Genomic DNA, 18,304 nt, shown 5'->3' on the forward strand with positions numbered 1-18,304 from the left:
ACGTGTGTGAATCTACATGTGATTGTTTTCTTGTTAAATAGTGTCTTTCATTATGGATCTTTTTTTGAGGTGCATAAAACTTGTTAAATCTAATTACTAACTGCCAAACATTTTAGGAGCCATTTCAAGAACAAACTCACAATAATCCTTCTTGGTCAAAATCGCAGAGCGATGTGATTACGATGAGACACACGAGAGGTCAAGGGAGGGGATTCAATTTGGGAAGACGTGTATCACATGGACAGATTCAAGTACATGCTTTTAGAGATTAGTTGTATTAATCATGGACAACTACCAAACGGCAGTGTGAGCATTCTGCCCTCTAAAATAAAGCCAGTGTCAAAGAAAGGGTTGAAGACAATGTAGTTCTTTATTTCACTAGTAGAACACACTTGACAACTCTCTTCAGGAATCGATTTAAAGTGTAATGTAGCCGGGCAGGTTAAGTCACACCATCAAAATGATAGTAGAATCTGGTCAATCAAATGCTAATCACAGGTGAAATTGCTTTCAAAGGAATTTTTATTTATGAGTGGATACACACGCGAGCGCATTATGAGTCTGTAGCCTTTAAATTTCCTGATTGCTTGACAAAAACTGTCACCATCTTAAAAAATAGCTGTGAAAAGATCCAATGTTCCCTCACTTTTACCTATTCAAACCTTTCAAAACTGTATCCCCTTGAAAGGTACAATAATGCCCATTTGCTATTATATTAATGAACTGTAGAAGCCTGGTTTAGTTGTTTGGTCTAAACTTGCTGTTTATAAGGGCACACATTTACAGTATCCAGTGGAAACATCCATTTTAAGTTAAAAGGTGAGAGATTGCTTCAATGTGAAATTACATGACATTTTACGCTACTACTATAACCTAACATGAGTTATAGATTCACAATTTCTACAATGATTGAGGATACAACCCAGCATCAAAGACGGATATTTCAGGAAAGTATATCAGTTTTCAAAGCGAGCAACTCACAGCACTCGCTCGTCCACGCAGGAGTGTGAAAGTGCCGCAATCAATCCGGATTTGCCAAGACGTGGAGATGAGTGATGTCGGCGCTTATGATATTTAGTCTGGTGGCGAAAGAGCATTGATTGTAGGCTTTCTCCAAGACACTGACCTGTCACAGATAAGATGAAGCTGCCAGAGCGGGCCCATCATACCCTCACACTCGCTCTGCAGCATCAGTTCTGTGAATAACAGAGACCTCTCATCTTGGGAACAACATTTACTGATTAAATTTGTTTAAACACTTGCGTTCCCTCTAAAAAGGAACCTCTGTTTGGAGAAGTGTAGGCAAAATACAGCAAGCTGTTGGAAACAAATATGTAAATTAAGTCAACACCTGCTCGTCCGCTCATAAAATATGTCCAATTTTATATTCAAACAATGTGGACTCAATATGTTTTAGTATAATCCACACTGTTCTGTTTATTTGAAGAGGATTAAGTCAGATTTATGCACTTGAAGAAGCATTTGTATTTGCCACACTACCGGTGATCAATAAGATAATGGTTAAAGAAAAAAAAAAAAAGTTTAAAAAATTCTGTGCCAACAAAAAAGGTTTACTAATTGTGTGGATAATTACAATTTCATTTATGTTCAAACCCTTATCGCTGAACGTCCGGTTTCAGACACGTATTTCCGGTCATTATTTGTGGTTCGGGGTCATCAACATCTTCGTTGTAAACATTGCAACTACTCAAAAGAAACATATATGACTGACTCGGTTTGTCAGCTGAAATTAACACCAAACTGCTATAGTTGCTGATTTGTGTGTTTTTACTTGACATTATTAGCTGGTTGATACATCCATGTTTAGTTTTCTCTCGAGCGAATCTTTGTTGAGATCATTTTGCTTGAAGATGACGGCTATGGTTTTTAGCCCGAACACATTTGCAGTTCACATGACGACCAGCAGATGTCAGGAGAGTTTCTCATAAACTGCAGTCCTCATCATTGGGCATAGTTCTCTGGACATATTTCACGTGATATGAATAAAAGTAGTCCAGGTGATACGGGTTTTAGCAATACATGTAGTTAATAAATTTATGATGAAAGAAAAGTGGTTCTGGATGGAAAAAGTAGAGAGCACATGTGGATATGTGGAGTGTGAAGACTTGGTACTCACAGGCAAACAGAAGAGCAACTGGAAAGACCAATAAGAGTGACTATTAAGCACCATCTTGCAAGTAAGCAAGAGTACCTGTGCTGTATGAATATTGACAATAAGATGAAAGTGCAAACAAAACAAATAGCCCCCTGCTCTCAGTTCTCACCATGACAACCAACCACAAGAAAGTCCTAGAATGATGGAAGCTTGGAGCTTGTAGATGCAGGACCATTGTGGTGCATGTCCTCCATTACTATGACACATTCAAATATAGAGGATTTATTTATTTTAATGGCATGCTTTAATGTCCACTTATGTGTTTTACTTTTTGTCTGTAATGGTAGTATCTGCAGGTACAAAGCTATCCTTTTTGCTTTATGCTTGCTGTTTACCTTTTGAAGCACATCAGAGGAACCAAACACTTTTACTCCAGATGCACAATGTTGGCACAGCTGTTTGTCCTGCAAAATACACAGGAGCTTTAATTGATCAAGACAAAAATCACATTATCCATTCCTTACAGCAGTGGTTCACAAACTTTCCGTACCCAGACAGGCCATCTTGCTTTATATCTTCCTAATCCATAAGACAAACAGGCAATTGCCAACATGACAATTAATTTCCATGCTGCAGCTACATTTTAATTATGCACTCATTTCTGGGCCTTCATGATGAGAGATCAAACAGACAAAAGATATTATGGGCTTTTCATATCTGTAGGGAGGGACAAGAGGGAGTCGGGTGCTTAATAGCAGCTATAACGGAGAGAGTGAGTTTTTCCTTTTTTTTTTTTTTTTTTTGCGTGTGACAATAAGACCATAATTAGCTGTGGAAATGCAGTCAAGTGCAGCATAGGCCGAAGTCATTAACTTGCTGCCCACCTCAGACTCTAAATGACTGCAGTTGGGGGCTGAAGAGGATGGCTTTCAATGTCCTCTATTATTCTGAGAGGAACACAAATTCCAATGATCACATAAAAAATGGCGAGTAAGCTCAGAGCCGCTAGTCTGACATTCAGCTGTCGAGATAAAAAGGGGGTCACAGACAAAATATTGCTGGAAGAGGGACATGAAATTTAATTAGGATCTGCTAATGTGTCCCTCACATGATAATTCTAGTGTTGCCTCCTATAATGCTGTTGAAGAAGGCCTCATGATGTAATAACGTTTCCCCATAATGTGTAATGTAAAGTGAATTCATTGGTGGCAGCAGTGGAGTTGTGGTTTCTGCCTCGCATTCGAGGGGCTCTTGGTTCAAATCTCACCTCAGGGTTAGAGTTAGAGTCTTTGGCTGTGTGGGGTTTCTGCAAGCAATCTGGCTTCCTCCCATATTACAAAAACACAACGTTTGGTTTTGGAAGGCTAAATTGTCCATAGATGTAAATGTGAGTGTAAATGGTTGTTTGGCCTCTCGCCCAGAGTCAGCCGGGATACGTTCCAACTCACATGCGACCTTAAAGAGGGCAAACACCATAGAGAGAGAGAAAAAAAAGGATGAATTAATAAGTTTCAGGCTCAGTCTGTTACCATTCTAAATACTCAAGAGACAACTCATAAAATAGTAAAGTGCTGTTAATGTTTACAAAGGAAATGTAAATAAAACAAGAATGAAGCAAATAATACCCCGACTTCATTTAAAAGACACTCAGGTGAGAGAGGGATGTTTGCAAAGTGATACTGTTGCCTTGTGGCATTCCAGTTATTTATGGAACAGAAAGCATAAAAGCACATATCTAGCTTTGCGATTGTTTTTTTTTTTTGTATATACTGTTTAAGTACTTGATAGTCAATATGGTAAGGAAAATGAAAGTTTTCTGCGCAGTAAATGTATCTTGCTCGTTAGCATGCTTCTTTGACAACTTTCATGCGAGTCATTAAGCATAAAAGGGGAAGTCAACCCCCAATTTGTTTTATTTATTTATTGTTTTACAATAACATGTTAGTCTAAACACGATACTCTGATTAAAATTGTGTATGTGGGATATGAGTTAAACAGCACAATCCACCCGTTTTTATCCATCTCAGGGGGCGGCCATTTTGTCACTTGCTGTCGACTGAAGATGACATCACAGTTGCTGAGGGCTGAAGTAACGACTAATCATGGCTCACCTGATTTTTGAAGCCTATCCGTGATTGTTATCTGATGTAATTTTCATTCAACAGCAAGTGACAAAATGGCTGCCCCCTGAGATCGGTAAACACCTGTTTTTGCTGCTTAATTAATAGTCCACAAAGGCAATATTAATCAGAATGCTATCATTTTAGAACTATTAAATCCACACTAGATCAAATATGGAATAAAACATGGTGGAGATGACAATAAGATTATACTTTTATATTGTACATAAACCACGATTCCTCTCTACTGTCATGTTTTACAGCACTCATGCTGGATATTTTAGAATAACGGATGAATATTTCATATAGTGATGGCGTGGGATCTCGCCTCAGATGCTGCTGGCGATGGATACCATGGCTACACTCGCACACGCTGACTTAATGCGTCTTCTCCATCTGAAATGGTCGGAGCTGTCGATGTTTCCTTAAAGAAACAAATGATTGTCTTACCTAGATTTGATCTGGTGAATCTACGAGATGTTCAGGGCAGTCATGGTGTGATGTGACTTGTCACAATTGATGTCCAGCTTGTGTCCTGTGGGAACAGTTCTGCTCTGCACACTGAGATGGAGCAGCAGGCAAGATTCATGCAGAAGTCATGAGCAACAGACTGAGGAGTGGACATACTTAACAATTGTATTTCTGACATCGATAGAAGATGTGAAGAAAATGTGGTGTTGGTCTCCCCTTTGGCACGCAGCTGTAACAGCATCCTCTCCACAGAAACATGAGGTCAGAGATTATTTCTGTTGGGACTTGAGAGCTAATTTGTCTGTCTAGTGAGGTTGAGGTCTGGGCTCTCAAGTTTTCTCAGCTCATCCAAGAATGTTTGCTCACATTTGGAACTTTGAAAATGACTTTCCACAATCTCTTCCATCAATACTGAAATCACAAACTTGTGCAAAACCTAATAAATTTGACGTTCAGGGGCAAAAGATGCATGGCATTTTCTGTCCTTTTTGACATCATGGTCTGGAAAAATTGATTTTGCGACAACGAAACAAAACAAAACCAAAAAAAAGAATGCCCTGAAAAGTGACCCATAGAGAAGTGGCACTTTTTGGCAACAACCTGGAAAATGAAACGCCATTTTGTGACTGCACGTAAATGGATGCAAATAGACCCCCAGGAAAATTGCCTTTCTTTTATGCCAGAAAGAAATAGAAAGGTTCTGTTTACTGTTCTTGTGTGCCATTTTGGCACTGCTGTCAGGTGGAAGGTTTCAGGACCCTCCTGTTTAAAAAAAAAAAAGAGGCCATAACAGCAACCTGAAAATAACAAGTTATCAACCTGACAAAAATGTTCAGCTCACTGCCTTTGGTTTGTGGCACACTGGAGGCAGATTTGACTTTTAACAATGATTTAAAAAAATGAATAACCTATTGGACTATCTGAATTTGTGCAAAATTTACTGACCCCTGCCAGGTGAAGCAGTTAAGTTCTTTTGACATCCATATGTACATAATATTGTTAACTGTAAAATAATCCGAAAAGAGTTTCAAAGAGGGATTTATTATGCTACTGTACATATAAAAAAGCCACCACTTAAGTCGCTATGTCACTTAATATGAACAAAGTTTTACAAGACTTACTCCTCATAAACAGTAACCTTACAGGAATAATGTGAACATTAAAATATAATTTATAGTCCAGTGAATTGCTGTTATACACAACACAGCTGTGATGAGAAATACGACGGCATAACCTCGATCAGTCTTTTTGAATCCTCTTTTTGAAGAACACATTTGAAGCAGCTCTTGATTTTGATAGCTCTTCACTGTCATTAAATCAAGTAAACTTGCAGTGCAATCAGCTTTAGTTTCACTATGTTTGTGCCCTATTCATGGTGAGAGTGAATTTTATTGACTAGCGTGATGCATGCAATCACAAGTGTCATCCTGGAAGTCAAAGACAAAAGTGAGGCAGGCCGCCTCCTTTGATGTCGTTATCAAAGTTTCCCTGGAAGGAGGAAAATACTGACCCACGTGTGGACTCCTTCACAGACGGATGCACGCTGCTGTCCCACCCCACTACTGCCATCAAATCAATCAACCTATCTAATTAAATGCATTCAAAGGAGCTCACCATGTAGCTCCTTTTGCTTGCCCTTAGATTTTGTTGGACAGATATTCTTGATCAACAGCGGTAATTCAATTTCTATTTTTCAATTCAGTTTTATTCATTAAAATAGAACATTCCAACAAAAGTTATGTGGCGGGATGAGCAAGGACAAAAGGAAAGGAAATCCTTGAACAAAACCAAGACTCAGTGAGGGGCCGCTATCTGCCATGAGCGGCTATGTTGAGGGATTTTATGATTGAATAATAACCTTGATATGGCTCATACCACTAATAATAGTAGTAGTAATGATATACAGTAATAACAATTCTTGTCAACAGGACTACTGCTAATGCTAAACCTACTAAAGATATTGTCAATCCAGAAGCGTCATCATCCATGCAACTGTTGCATTTTTCAAAAACAAACTACTCAGAGAGATTGTGTCCAATTACTCCCCAATTTTAACCATACCAGATAATAGAGAGATGGAAAGTGATTTTTTTTGTTTGTTTTTGTTTTCACCATTTCTTACCCTCCTGATGACTGTGGCAAAACCCTACCATTTGAACAGGGGTGTGCAGACTTTTCTTTGAAGTATGGCAGGAAATAAGATTGTTGTTATAGTCTCAATGAATGGCTTCTATTTTAGTTTTCGTTAAATTTTCGTCTGGCGAATTTTTCGGCGATGACATTATGACTGATTTAGAGTGCTCCTTCATCGACAGGATCATTTGTCAAAAAGGACATGCTATGTTTGTGAAAAAAAAGTGACTTTTAATATAGGCCTATTCACTGTTTTTATTTATTTATTTATTTATGTATTTATTTATTTTTGAATAACAGACGGCAGAACTATGTTACGCAAAAACTCACCATGTGAATGAATGAGGAAATCAAACGTCATGTCTGGCTGAAAGGAGGCGGAGACTGAGAGAACCTTGAGTTTCATTGTGATAAACCAGGTTAGATTCATAGACCCTGTTACTACGGTAAGTGACCGAGAGTTTGTTTACCTCTTTTTATGAAACACGCTCGAGTACCTTTTTTTCTCTGGGTTCAGTTACCTCCTTTTCTGACGCGGTTTCCAGCGCATTTCAGGGTTAATAGACTCAGGGTTCTCACTAAACCTGCTTTGTGAAATGGACCCGTGCTCAGTGTGGACATCAAACCCTTTCGTCAACTCACTCACTCACTTTGTAAATGTTTTGTGCCATATAGAGTGTGGCTCATCTTGGCAAAGCCCTCAAGGCGCTTGAATTGTCTGCAGATGTGCTCCTCCCCCGCATTGTGGACTGCAGCAACCCTGGCATTTTTTTTGTTTGTTTCCCCTTCATTTACAATCAGGCCACATTTCAAGCCCTATCCTGAAATCTGCTTCCCTTCCATGTTTGCTCCTCTCTTGGTGGTGAGATTAATTGGAAATGCAAACTGTAATCAGATCAGTGGGATGAAGATGAGTGGCGTAAAGATGGAAGATATGAGTGACGATTCCAAGGGCTCTGCATAAGAAATGGGGTGGTTGCTTGTGATAACAGCGATCTAGACTTGAACAGTCAAATGGCTTGTTTTGCTTCTATTCCTCTGAAGCTGTCTGGAAATGATTTTAAATGAAGACAGTGGGGATTGTTTGATGACTGGTGATTTGTGTCAGTTTTGGCCCTGTTCTTAATGCTATGTTTCAACCAGAGGCGACTCTTGGATCAGCGGTTTAGGGGTGCTATATTGAGGCTCAACAGTGTAGCAGCCACATATAAACAGACAATATAACAAAGCACACAGGCATACATTCTCTATCTGCTATGTAAACCCCTCGACTAATAATACTGCAGCTTAGTGAGAAGTTGTGACCGTCTCCTTTGTCTCTGTGTATAGTATGTTTGTAGTATACTTCCCCCAGGTGGCAAAAGAGCACAATCATGATGTTCTTTGCGTTGTATTTAATTATGTTTTCAAATCAACAATAATACAATAATAACAATAATAATATATATATATATATATATTTTTTTAAGAATACCATTAGTCCGACCGCTTGGCTCCAAGTTTCACTATGAACACACAATTATTATGTAGGCAACAAAAAGTACATTTCAATTATTTGATGGTTTAACAGTTTCCAGATCATCAGGAAGAAAGATGTTTTTTTTTTTTCATTTTTTATTTTTTTTTGTAGGCAAGAGTCTCAACAATGAACATGCATAATTCATTTTTAAAGCTCCATCCTCTGAGTGGATCATTTGACTGTTATAATGCCTCGAGGGGGTAAGACTGTTTATTTTTTATTGAAATAATCTCTCAGTGGGAGAAAAGTTGCCCATGTGAGAAATCAGATTTTCCTCCAATGCCGCTACAATGCAGAGAAGAAGTCAGGCAAAAGAAGCGGAGAAAGAAGGAATGTATTTCTTTTACTTAAAAAAACAAACAAAAAAAATATACAGTGTACCCTTGAACATAACGACTTTTGTGACCCTCGTTGACTTCCATGATGTCTCTTAATTCTAAATAATTCTAAAAACAATAAGCTTGACTTTGCTTCCCCAGCCACTTCATTCAGCTTTTCCGGAGGAATCCTGATGTGTTCCCAAGACTCACAACTGGGATACATTTTACAGTCTCTAGTACTTCTGTATAATCTACTGCCCAACAAACCCCCCCCCAAAAGAATAATTTGGTTGAACTCAGAATTCCAAGAAAGGTTCCACTGTATTCTAATAGGGTCTACATATTAACACTTTAAATATACTAGACTAAGTGCAATTTCTGGAGAAATTGCGTGGAAATGCTGAAAGCACATTGAGAAAAATTATGGAACTATTACCTCAGACGATTATAACAAATCAGACGATATATACCTACCTAGGGTGGCGTGAATTTTTTAAGCTAGTTGAAATTTCAACAATGTAAATTGGAAGTATTATGTGGAAGTTGTTAGGCGGCAAAAAAGTGTGGAGAATAAAAATCACAATAACATACGTCGGAATGCTTCAGCATTCCAACATAAAATTAATCAAGTCCTTCATTTACCTGCGACCATTTCGTTTTAGCTGTACATGTTAGTGTGCATGTGAGTGTACGGTAGGGTTGTAAACAATGTGCGCCACATAGCTGACATGCCTAATGTGCTTGTTAGCCACTTCGGGCTCCCCGGAGGCAAAAGTCTCGTTGGCGGGACTTATTTATGGCACATTTTAACAAGCCCAGTCCATGTGGGCCAGCCTTGCCAGATTACAGTCAATAGCAATGTCATGTGCCACACACAGTGCAAATGAGCTCTCCAAATGTTACCGGGCCTTCAACGTATGCCCGTGACTGCAGGAAGACTGAAGTATGAGTGCCTTAGGCTGCAGAGCACATTCACATCTTAAGAGCAGGATATTTTATTAGTGAGGTTATATATTTTACATACTCCAAACTGTAATATAAAATAGAAGATGTCAGGTGGTGATAAAATCTCTCACCTCTAAATAGTTTATGACAATCTTTCCATCAGAATCTCTGCTATAATGTCAAAAAATGTCCATGTGTAATTTTGTGTGCCTGGTGGGGCAATTTTGTTATCTTTGGGCAGGCCAAGCCAGCCGTGCCGTCGTACTAGTTTCAGCCTTAATGGTATGATAATCTAGGCAGCTGCCAGCAGTGGTACTGCTAACTTTTTATGGGATGTTTTTTATTTTTGTCACATGACCTAATAAGGACAAACAGTATTGAAAATAGATAAACATGTTTAACATGCAAGTCAGAGCAATTATTTTTCTGAGCAGATAGGTAGAAATAAAAACACTTAAATCATACAACAGACCACAGAATAATTTGTCAGGATCATCTTTAGAGCCTTTAGTCATGACTTTGGTCTGAATGGGAAGAATCAGGCTGAAAATAGGCTGACTATTTTAGCAAATGGATCAGCGTTTCCAGTTTACTGAACCAAGATGCCTATTTTACATTATAAATATCACAAAACAAAAAACAAACAAAAATCTCACATAAACTACAAATACTGCATAATAATTTCAATTTACTCACAAATTTATTTTTAAATGAACGCAAAGCTGTTATACTCGCCAAAAGCCACAAGTCATTTTGTTTTATAATTGGCAACAGGTGGATACACTGCTTTATTATACCTTCTTCCTTTTAAGATAATTTAATAATTCTGCTATACGTCCTTGGCATTGTTAGTTCAACAATGATATATTTGAATGTTTAATAATTTTCAGAGACATTAATGGAAATTTGGTAAATTATTGAATCACCCCAGATAATCCCGAATGGCCCACTGGTGTGCCAGGAGATCCTGGTTGCCAATCGTTGCTTCATATCCCCTGCAAAATGTATTTTTATTAAATTGAGTTAGTCACATTTTCATGTCTGTTATATCAAGATACCCAGTAATGATGAAAACCTGTTTAAAAAAAAAAAAAAATCACCAGTCTCCATTGCTCAGTAGATAAACTCAGAAATACTTGATATTCATTAAAGAAGTTATTTGGCATAAGATTTTCACAGGTCAAAGCATCAGTATCAGACTATCCATCCATTTTCTCTAACGCGTGTCCTCATTAGGGTTGCGTTTGGGCTGGATAGTATCCCTGCTGACTTTCGTGAGAGGTGGAGTGCATTGGACTGGTTGCCAGCCAATCGAAGGGCAGATTCAGCCCTATGGGCAATTTAAAGTCTTCAATTAATTTAACATGCATGATTTTGCGATGTAGGAGGAAGCTAGGTTACCCAGAGAAAACCCACACATGCACGGGGAATATGCAAACTTCAAACATTTATGCCAAAGCTAAGATATTTTGTTTTGTTTTAAATGGATCATCTCTAAATAGGGAGAATGTAGTCGGTGAGAGCTATTCAGATCATTTTTGCTGATAGTTGACCATGAGTCGTAGGGGGATTCCAGTGGGTTGAAATTTATAATAATAAAGTGAAATAAATCAATTTGTAACAAACCACATAGATTCCTATCTTAGATTAAATTACTTTTAAGGAGAACAACAGAGAAGGTGAGAGTAGAGCTGAGAAAACGTCGACGGGGCAAACCATCTGGCCCAGATGATGTATAGCTTGAGCATTAGGTGCCTATCCAGGTGCTCTTCCACTTGAGCCTGCTACCTAAAATTGTAAAAATCTAAATGGGACTACAGTCCAGTAACCATCACTTCATGCACGAAGACCCTGGAGTGGCTGTTCCTGAGCCTCTTGAAGAAAGGAATGAATGAAAGTTTATATTCATTGCCCATCTACAAGTACAGAACAGCAAAATTCCCTTAATGATGACTTGACTTGACTTGACTTGACTTAAAGGCGCTGTCTGCCAGTTTCACTCTGGAAAAGGCACTTTTTAAATACAGGATGCACACACTTTAACTCCTTCTCAGTCTACTCCTCTAGGCTTAAGTTGATGTATGGTGGTGATTTTTTTAATTTACCCCCAACCTCCAGCCTATATTTTACCATTTTGTGTTTGTTTTGTCAACAACGGGACGTTTCTGGGTGGTGTCTGTGGACAGACGGTTGTTTCCCCCTCCACCCAATCGCAGAGCAGGGGTTGGGAGTGGGCGTGGCTGGAGCGGCGGGGGGCGTGTAGGCAGACGGGTTGTTTGTTTACGAGTAGAGTGATTAGAGTGATCAGAGGCAGGGGGGCGGTGGGCAGAGCAGGGGGTGTGAACGTTGAGCTCATGTGGGTTGAGCCATGGGAGGCGCCCATTTTGAATTGTTTGTTTACAAACAGAAACGGTTCGTTTACTAACAGAAACTGTCAAACCTACTGACAGGCCCTTTAACAGTGCAATACGCCCACGAGACATAAAAATAGACAATGACCAACAGAGGGAGACAGAACGGAGATCTTGATGATTTGCGGTTCTATTTCGTCCCTCCCGACCACCAGGTGGCGGTGCTGTAACCAGCACGGAATTCGCGTTTTTATCGCACTCCTGTTTATCTCAGACGATAAAAGAAAGAGAGGAAGTAAGTCTGTGACTTCTGTCCGAGCTGGCATGCTAAACCATATCGTCTTGTTGCCAACGTCCAACATCATCACATCCAGGAAAAAGAGTCCAAACAAAATAACGGTTGTTTTGGAAACAGGCTGAAAATAATTTCAGGCATCCTTGAGTCTTTTTCTACGCCTCTCAATGGGCATCAATTCGCAATTTCTTTAAAACAAGATGTCAACTTCTCTACATTGGTAACCAATACGTGAAATGACTCAGAAGTCGCATTCACCCTGCGATTGAATTCACGTATTGCCTGAGTCTGAGTGTTGATCACTCACCACAGACAAAAATGGCCGTCAGCCTGTTCATTTCCAATAAAGCTTCTTTATAAATCAAGAAATAGCCCACTCAAAAAAAGACGGAAAAGTGGAACGATTTGATTTGATTCAATTCTTTTCTTTCTTTAAAAAAAAAAAAAAATCTGTTTCAAACTGTTTTTTTGGTTACAACCTTAAAAACATATTAGTATAACTAACTATGACATACGCTTCACTAGTCGCGCTCCAAAAACAGAATGTTGTTTTCTTGCTTCAACTGTGGAAAAAAGGAGAAGTTGGTCTTTGAGAAGAGAGGGCAAGGGTGAATTCATGAATTAACAACCTTGTGGTAATGGAATTGAAGGTCTCATTGCGATGAAGGCAGCCATGCATCCACTCTTCACTTATTAGGGTGCAATAAAGAGACAGCGTGTTTAGATTAATACCCCCGCCTCTGTGGGCTTGCTGTGAAGAGGGAAGACAAGTAGAAAGAAGAAAGAGAAGCGAGATAAAATTACAATGAAAAGCATAAACCAACGATTCTATACCTATGAACTGACGGATTTCCAGCAGGACAACAGCGGAGATTTAGCATTTGGCTGGATTAGCGTTCCATGAGGCACAACAAAGCAAAACAATAGCATCCACCCACAATAGTCGGACCAAATATAACAACATGAGATGTTTGATCCACTCTGTACCAAATGTACACAGCACAATTCCAATTAAGTTGAGACATAGACTAAAACATAAATAAAAACAGAATACACTGTTTAACATTATTGTTTTTTTTTGTTTGTTTTTGCAAATACTCTGGCTGCGACACGTTGAAAAAAGGCTTGGTCAGGTGCTACAAAAAACAGGTGAGGGACACGGAAGTATTACTTTTCATGAGCAAGGATGGGATGATGGGATCACCACTTTGAACAACTGCGAAAGCAAATAGTTTATCATCTACGTTCCATAATACTACCAAAAGATTCTGAGAATCTGGAGAATAGCGGACATTAGCGGCAAGGCCGAAAACCAACATTGAATGCCCGTGACTTTGATCCCGGCAAGTGGAAAAAAATGCATTAATTTTAATGTCACAGCCATATTCTATTATAATTGATAATGTAGGTCTTGTTTGGATGAAAACAACTAAAAAATTAATCAATAGTAGTGTACTCATAACAATCCAGACACAATAATGCAGCACCACAGTGGGCCAAATCTTCGATATCACTTTGTTGTGGCTATCTGCTTTAGTTGTTTTTTTCCTCATTGAGCTTTCTTACATATCCCTGTTATGATCTTGTTTTCCTGTTTACTCTTAATTTTACGTTTTGTCTCCACACTCATGAAGCACTAATGGGAGAAGCTTTTCAAGAGTACGTGGGTTAGGGGCAGGTTTTGCTGTCACACACAGATACAGTCAATCAAGTTGGAAGGCGGTCTTCAAGTGCCCACTTCACATAGGTGATGTATGTTCGCCAAATTTATAGCATCCACCCATGAATGTCTGCTTGTCGTTCCTTATAAACTGACTTTGCACTCTTTGATCTGCTGCTTGAATTTCAGTGAGTCTATTTCTGCTTCTGTAATGTGTGTTTTTTTTTTTAGTTGAGCAGTAACAAAGTCAAAGTATCCCCTCAGATAATCAATGATAGCCTCATTCAAGTGACATATTTCAATGGCCGGGCTACCAGGTGTCTGAAATATCCCATTCATTTGATTGGCTGGGCTACAAGAGGCAAAGGCCATCCCACCAAGTTAAATACCAGCCTGCTCTAAAGTTTGTCTTTGCACATGTCAGAAACTAATTTCCATGCATCTTTTGTTGTGGATTTTTTAGCCTCAGCTTGTCAGCAGCTTCAATTTACATTCCCACAGCTTCAAAACGAGAGCCCATGGCTGGTTTTGCTCAGCAGTTTCATGAAAAAAAACAACAAATAATCAGCTCTAAGAAATAGCCTGAATGGTAAGCACGAACATCTTGCAAAAGTATTCTGTTTCCCAGTTTGCATCCACCGAGCAACAGTTTGCTCTCTCACATCTTCACCTGCCTCCAACTGATCTTTAAACACCGTAAACACGTCCTCACTGACACGCAACATTCAGTTTTTCTTTCTTATTTTATCTTATTCCAACTCGGCCAGACTTTAAAATCCACTTTCAACGAGCAATATCTGCACCTTGGGTAACCATGGCAACACTTCACTTAAAATAGACCTAGAGGAAGAAAGGTAGCAAGTGTATAGGTACAATATGTTTCTTATGCCACCTGATTCAGGATGATGTATCGCTCTGTTGGTCTCTAAATCCAGTTTGCAGGTTAGTTGGCTTTGTTTTATCTCTACTTTAAGGATTATTGCTCCTTAGGATGCAGCAATTCTGTTTTGGTATTCCGAAAAATAAAACCCCATGTTTCACAATGACATTTTCCATCCATCCATCCATCCATCCATCCATCCATTTTCTTGACCGCTTATTCCTCACAAGGGTCGCGGGGGCTGCTGGCGCCTATCTCAGCTGGCTCTGGGCAGTAGGCGGGGGACACCCTGGACTGGTTGCCAACCAATCGCAGGGCACACAGAGACGAACAACCATCCACACTCACACGCACATCTAGGGACAATTCGGAGCGCCCAATTAACCTGCCATGCATGTCTTTGGAATGTGGGAGGAGACCGGAGTACCCGGAGAAGACCCACGCGGGCACGGGGAGAACATGCAAACTCCACCCAGGAAGGTCCGAGCCTGGACTCGAACCGGAGACCTCAGAACTGGGAAGCGGACGTGCTAACCACTCGGCTACCGTGCCGCCCCACAATGACATTTTATGAAGCAGAATTGATGTTGGGGATGTGTCACAAGATTAATGAGTTCCTTGTTGACATGCATCCACCATTTTTTTTGGGCTATTCCAACTGACTCACGGTGAAAGGGCCTGCGTTGACGTGTTGGGTTAAATTTCTCGATTAATAATTTTTAAACCACTTCATTCAAAAGCTACACAGCACCGCATTTTGACAGCTATGACAGACACTGTTTCACATTCAGGATTAGCAAAAGCTTCGGCAGTGAAGTTGCTGGACAAGTGGCCCAGCAGGAAGTAATTCTTCTTGCTTAAGAGCCACTGCAGGGTGGATTTTTAAATCTGATTTGTGCTGAGCAGTCAACTTTCCATGAAAGCTCATTTATTTTACATGCTAAAACACAATGTTGTCGTGAATTATAACAATGTGACATAAAGCACCACTAAATATGTCAGTAGCAGTCGTCACCTTCTCTAGTGGGACATATTTTGCTAAGTTTAATTTGTAGTCGCCAATCATTCGGTCGTCAACGCCTAAAACACTGACTCTGCCTTTCTCGTTTACATGTGAATGTCACAAACTTAACTTTTCTCACAATTTATTGAACAATGATCAAAGTTGGCAAAATGAAGTCAATCCGTGTGCGACTTTACTTCTGTATTGAAACTTTTCAGCCAGAAAAATACACAATGTTGCCATTGGCAGTGGTAAGGAGACACTTTTATTTATGAAGAGCCCAATGGGGGTGAGATAACGCACCACGTAGCAGAGTGGAGACACAGCAATGAGCATGTGTGGGTGTTTTTTTTGTTTTTTTTGTTTTTTTTGTAACCTGGAAGTATGTGACTAACCAAAACTCCGCCTCTCCAATTGCGGCCGCCGCGCCCCTTTCATTGTTTCTGTAATGCGCTTTGTGACATCTACGGCTGTTTGAAAGCGCTATATAAATAAAGATGACTTGACTTGACTTATAACTTTTTCTCTGACGCTTACCCTCAAGTGTGATTTGTGTTATTAACTATTAAGTTTCAGTTTCAATTTAGATTCCTCAATGAAATTTTGCTCTAGATATGGAAATGTGTCGAAATAAATGTTATCATCAGAGCGTAAATATATCATGTATACTGTATATCAGTCATTCAGTTTCAATTTGACCGGTTGTATTTCCACTAATAGAAAACTTTGGAGACAAAATTAGGCAAATAGAACTGAAGATACTGTCCAGTAGTTGACATTACTACACTCAAACATACTGTTTGTTTATTCCCCTTTTATGTCTTTCTATATTTCAAAGTATGTGTCGCAATTATCCATGCAACAACCATGAACTCACAGACGGAAAACTATTCTGCATTTATCACAGTCAGCCAATTGTATTTTCCCTCCTCCCACAAACTCTCCAGTAAAACGAGTCCACGGCAAGGCCTTGACCTTCATTGTCTCTTTTCGTCATCCATCCTAACTCCTTATTAGGCCCACGGTCTGACCAACAAGAAGGTGAAGGCAAAGACGTGTGCTAATGAATTACTTGTCCAATTATAGATACTGCGGATGCGCAGATATCCCATTTCAAATTCATTTGCACACGTTTAACTGCAATCATTCTTCTGTTTACCTCAATTAACCTCTGCAACAGACAACAGCACAAATGAGGAAAGAAAAATAATGCCATATATAGATGACATCACTCCTATTTTTTTCTTTCATTGAAATCACTCGGGTACATGATTGCTGTCATGATTTCTGACATCGCCACCTGCTTTCGAATAGATCAGTAAAAAGCAAAAATTGTACATATATCACATCAGTACTAAATGTAAGTTTTTTGCTGCATCTGTTTGTTGTTTCTTTTCCTGCCGAGGTTGCCCAATGGTCTTTTATTCTGCCTTATGACACTTGAAAAGGTGCCTTCATTTTACACCAGAGCAGCTTGTGTCTTCATTTTTGTCTCAATAACTCCTTTTAAGTACCTGCTGCTCGGTATTTTCTTCTCCTCATTATAGGCAAAATTACTGCTTTCTCTTTGTTTCTTGAGCCTTCGTGAATTTGAAGCAGCTCACTAAAAAGCCGAGGGCCCCTTGCGGACTTGAGCCCGAGTCGGTGTTGGCGTCAATCACGGCATAATTGGTTCGGCAAAGAGCAATTTACGAACAACTTCAGGGAAAAGGGTGAAATCAGTAGTCACACACAAGTGGAAGGGCGAAGGTTGATATTAGCAAAAGATGAGGAGGATGAAAATGTTCTGTGCTACTGTACTAAATGCAAAGGGAATAAATATGCTCATCAAAAAGAGCCAATTTTTTTGTCTTTAGGCCTCTCTCATCTCAAGTTTAGTCCACGTTTCATGGCCATGAATGGATGCAGAAATAATGAGAGGAAAATTGTCAAGAAATAGTTTCTAATGGGACGCTTTTTGTCTGAATAATTTATATGTTGTTGTACATTGAATCAGAAAACTATCCATTCATGCAGCATAGCTGATTGTTGGCAGATTTTTGATTAAAATCCACTTTTAAAAGGGGCTGGATTCTGATCAGAAGATATCCAATTCCATTTTTTTTTCTTTTACACTGCCATGACCCATTTCCAAATTGGGCCACATGGCAGCGGATGTTTCATATATGAAAGTCATCCAGCACGCCATTACAGTGTCCTCACAAAAGGTTTTCCTGTTTATTTTGGAGATGTGGTGGGTGGACAGCCAGGTACGCATGAGAGCTGTTTCTTATGCCGTATGAATATAATGGATTCATTTTAGCCATCGATTTTGGGGGTGCAAAAGTTAAACTTGTCAAAAAAGATGATTTTCAAATTCAATTCAATCAAATTCATTCAGAACTGTCACATAATATTAACTGCCAGTTCAGGTAAAATGGATCTTTGACGTGTATAGCCGTCAATGGCACTGAATGAGTTAATCGTGGAACCCCCTTTTGTATTCTCAAGA

The sequence above is a fragment of the Festucalex cinctus genome, chromosome 14 (genome assembly GCF_051991245.1).
Source record: "Festucalex cinctus isolate MCC-2025b chromosome 14, RoL_Fcin_1.0, whole genome shotgun sequence".
NCBI classification, from domain to species: domain Eukaryota; kingdom Metazoa; phylum Chordata; class Actinopteri; order Syngnathiformes; family Syngnathidae; genus Festucalex; species Festucalex cinctus.